Raw genomic sequence first — 5,414 nt, forward strand, 5'->3', positions numbered from 1 at the left:
CATTTACCACAACTTAAAGGTATCTTATATTATTAGATATCTTATTATAAAACATGCTTTAGTTAAGGAGTTATTGATACTTCAAGTGCAAAATGATGATATAAAACCTTGATAAAAATACACTTTTAAGTACTAATCACAAAGCCATTAAACACAATCACATCAAAAATCCAAGTTATGAAACCAAATATATTGGTCTATATCTAACTTTCAATTTTTTAATTTTCATCTTTATTTGTCATTAATAAATTTGTATTTATTTATTAACCCATACAATTCTCAATTTATTTTATTAAATATATATATATATATAAGTATTTTAATTTTAATTTTTTATGTTTTTATATTAAAAAAACACTTTGAAAAGGCTTGAATATTTTATTTTTTAGGAGAGAAAAATCTGATCCATGACAGAGTGTAGATCACATAACTAGTGACTTCTTATCAACGTATAATATTTGTGTCAATTTGAGAATTTTAAGTTTAAGATATCATTTTTTTTTTAGAAATGATTTTTCAAAACAAAGTCTACTGTAAAATCATGAGTATGAAATAAAATAATATATTTTGAAGGATAGTGGATTTGTGGCGACCTCTACTTGGTATCTCCTGACCTGCTGCACGATTAGTTTCGTGTAATTTTTGCTTCCCACCACTGCTCAAATTCTTCTATTTAAAAAAATTAAAATTTATTTTTAATTTTTTATTTATTTTTAATATTTTCAAAATATTTTAATATATTAATTTTAAAAATAATTTTTAAAAAATAAAACAAGCATCATTAATATATATTTTAACATAAAAATTATTTTAATTACAATTAGACTCCCAACTAAGCTCAGGTCGTTCTGTCGTCAAGAATTGTTACGAAATGGCCAAAATGGGCATGTGAAAGGGGATTCCTTTTTTTTTTTTTTTCAATCAATCCAGCTGTAAAAAGAAGAGTAGGCCATCTAATTCTGCACCGAGCATCCACCATGGTTATGGAAAAACGAGCTGGTCGGATTTAAAGTCTAGATTTTAAATAATAAAAATTTAGGTTTGTAAATGGTTTAGTCATATTCAAATGATTTGTCCGTCTATCTAAAACTCAGATGATCTAAAATAATTTGGATGAAATTTTATATTATATATATATATATATATTAATTTTTTAATAAATTTTAAAAATTAAAAATTAACTTATAAATATTGAGCCTCACATATTTTTTTATAATTTCTATTCACATGAATTTTTAAAAAAAAATTAATGTAAAATTAATATATACAGCCTTGTTCACGTGTATTGTATTTCTTGACTTTTCAATATGGATTACTACCTATATTAAACTTCATAGTTTTTTAATAGTTTACATTTATATGTAGTGTTTTTTAATTTTATGTATATACCAGGCATTGTTTCTTAATTTTTATATTTCTTGATTTTTTTAGTTTATATTTACATAAAATGTTTTTTAATTTTTTTAATGTGAGATAATTATATATAAACTGTATTTATATAAATTGTTTTTTTAAGTTTTTGATATAAGATAACTATAACACACTTTGTATTTATTTTTTTACATCCTGCATTCATATAAATTATTTTTTATTGTTTTAATGTGAGATAACTATATTACACTTTATATTATTTTATAGTTTGTATTGACATGTACTATTTTAAAAAATTTACATATAAAATATTAAAATTTTAAATATAATTTTTTTTTATAAATTAACCTAGATCAACATACAAAACTTAAAGCCTAAACATGATTTAATAACTATGGTATCCACACAGTACATATATACTCAATCAATATAATAATAATTGATAAACAATCCCATAAAAAGTACTCATTGTATGTATATCTCTTATTTACTTAAAAAAAATAAAAATTAAATTCAAGCCTTACAAAAACATTTAAAACAATTTGTCTCTTAAATATTTTAAAGTAATATAAATCTAGCTTAGAAATATGTAATTTGGTTTTAAAAAAATATGTAATTTATTCACTTAAATTTTTTTTGAAAGGATAAGCTCAGTTCATTTACTTAAAAAAATTAAATTCAAGCCTTACAAGAACATTTAAAACAATTTGTCTCTTAAATATTTTAAAGTAATATAAATCTAGCTTAGAAATATTTGACTCAATGTTAAAAAAAAAGTATTTATTTGAATGATATTTTTAAAGTTGACTTGAAAAAAAAAAAGAAGAAGAAGCTTGCCCAGTCTAAAAAAAACAAGTGTCCAAATAATAAGATTTATTTTAAAGGAAAAAAATTAAAAAAATTAAAAAATATTTAATTATAATTTTAAAAATTAATTTGGAATTGATCTATAACAAAATGAAGTTACGGATTAAAAAAGTAATTCAAAAGGATTTAAAAAATTAAAACAATTTAGTTTGAATTAAATTTTTTTAAAAAAATCAACAAAATTTTTACTAGAATTTACCCAATTCGTCCACATCACAAATCCGTTCAGGTTTTTAATCAGGTGAATTGCTTTCTCTATTTTGCTTGAACCCGAACTTATTCAAGCCTTAAATCAATTAGGTTGTAGGCAAACCCAGCCACTATGGGTTTTAAAATTATGCATTTCTATTTTTATTTTTTAAAAAAACTATACATTTATTCTTTTAGAAAAATTGCAATTTAATCTGTGGGACAGAGGGGCCCGCCGGAATTTATCCGAATAAAGGATGAACGAAGGGGTTGACCAAAATGTCTGCCACCTCATCTTCTTCGTATCCAGTTCAGGTATTTCATCTCTGGTCCCATTTTCTTAAAGCGTGGCACAACTCATGCTGACCAAATCTGTAATGTCAATTTACTTTCCGATCCTTATCCGACCCTGTAAATTGTAATGGTGGAGCTACCCATTTCCTTTTCTTTTTTTTTCAACGGCCAGGATTTTTTCAGGCCACCCCACTCCTTTTCATTCCCATTTGTTTGGTTTTTTTTATATGTATATGTGTGTGTGTAAATTCATATGCAATTTATTTTTTAAAATTTTAAAACAAATAGAGTGAAGGAAAATTATGATGAATACATTTACAGGAACGAGGTCGAGCCTTTAAATTTACTTTCCTTCTTCTATCTTCCTCTGAACCCTAAAAAAAAACTACATTTTAAAAAATTTACTTTTTTAAATTAATAAATTTTTATTATTTTCAAATTATTTTGATATATTAATTTTAAAAAATAAAAAAATATTATTAATATATTTTTAAATATATTTTTTTAAAAAAACAACTATAATTACATTCTCATTGTCGAGACACACACTAAGTTAAATCATTCATACATTAGTTTCATCCAGATGGTGCATGTTTAAAGAGTAAAAAAGGGTGGCAAGAACGATGGTTTTGTGTTCCAAAAGTAACAATTTCTCACATGATTTTAATCACTGAAGAGATTAGAAGCATGCCTTCTTTTCAGGATTCGTAATATTTTGATAAAGATTTTTATATTCGATCTCCTGCTTTTACCATGAGCATGATGAAGATGGTGCAATTATATAAAAGCACACTCTAAAATCAAAAAATGCTAAAAATTGGAATAAATGCGGGGTCGACCTGCTCAAAGTCACAAGCATCTCGCAGGGGGGGAATGGGGAAGAGTCATGCTTGATTAAAGTAATTTTATTAATCCTGGTCTGGGTTGAATATTAAGTTATACAAGTTAAGCCGAGTAAATTAAAAAAATTTAAGATTTTAATATTTTATATAAAAAAAATTAAGAAACAATATTTATAAATATAAGTTATATATATTATAAACAATGAGATTTAAAAGATTTTTTTAAATTACATTAAAAAGATATTATTTTTTCACTTTAAATTAAAATATTTAAACAAAAATAATTTATCATTCCACATTAAAAAATATAATTTTTTATTGTAAACATATAATATTTATACTAATATGCTTTTAATTCCACATTAAAAAATATTTTTTTTAGTATTTAAAAATAAATTTTGATATGAGCTAACAATTAATAAAAATAATAATAAATTTATACGCAGAAGATTAAGTCAAATAAGAGGAAAGCCTTTAATTGCCACCCCCATGCGCAAGGCAACGCTTACCTTATGCAGTAATTTGTTTTTAACCCGTGTCCATGATGTAGATAAACATGTTAGTTTTGATATTTGTAAATAATCATCCAAAAGAATTTGATTCAGCTCTTAACAAATTCTAATTTAAAAATAAATTTTTTATTTATTATAAAAATAAATTTTAAGGTCATATAAGTCTCGAGTTAATTTAATTCGACTTGACAGGTCACCTAAGTTTTTCAAATCCAACTAGAACCATAATGTATTTTTTTTCTATAGTAACCAGAATTCCAGGTTAAACCGCCAGCGCTTACGATAGCTATGGATAAAAGATGAGAAACTGGTGGAGCATCAACGAATGGCATTTGCGTATTGTTTTGCTCGTGCTTCTAGTGCTGGAGCCTGTAAGCATTGAAAGCGTGAGCGAGGTGGACATTATTTCAAGAATTCTGCAATGATCTTGGCTTTTGCACCATAAAATGCACAGACATATCACGGAATATGTAATGACCCTCTAAACTAATTAATCACGTATTTCAGCGTTAAATAGTCTTATTATTATACAATGATATTATATAGATAATTTGAAAGAGACAGCGTTTTCCCAGGTTCTTCTTGATATCATCGCATGATTATCTCTGTATTTTAAAAATATTTTATTTATTTATTTTAAATTAATATATTTTTAATGTTTTCAAATTATTTTAATGAATGATTTTAAAAGTAATTTTTAAATAATAAAAAAACCGTGTTAATAAACACTGTACAAAATTAATCAAAGGTATGAAAAAGAGAGAGAGAGAGATGATTTCTTTTGACAAGACATCAAGGCTGAACAGCACAGTAAGATTGTAAAGGAAGTAACGGTCCCCCCAACCTAAGCTTCAATTTTTATTTCCTTTCCTCCCTTTTTTTTTTTTTTTTGGTTTAAGCAAAAACAACAAATTAAGAAAGAAAAAGGGGGTGGCGGACGGACGGGGGTCATCAGGGTCGCGGTTGCAGAGACAGTTAGAAATTGCGTTGTTTTTGAAAAAATTAATTTTTTATATATTTTTAAATTATTTTAATATGAAGATGTGAAAAATAATTTTTTTAATATATTTTTAAATAAAAATAAAAACATTATTACATTTCGAGATACGCCGGAGACTCGCAGGTACGTAAAGGTTTTTGTCCGTAATTTTAATCAGAATTCTTATGAAACAAGAAATCACATGCAGCAAAGAAAGGAACCTAAGGGTAAAGACCATTCTTTCCTTTAATTAAATTGTCCCTATAGTCAATTCCATTCCAAAAAAGCATTTAAAATATATAATAAATCTGACCGTTTCTTCGATAAGAATAGGACTGCAATGGCACCTTCTTTTGCCCC

Source organism: Populus euphratica, unplaced genomic scaffold, assembly GCF_000495115.2.
Source record: "Populus euphratica unplaced genomic scaffold, PopEup_1.0 scaffold43.1, whole genome shotgun sequence".
Lineage (NCBI taxonomy): Eukaryota > Viridiplantae > Streptophyta > Magnoliopsida > Malpighiales > Salicaceae > Populus > Populus euphratica.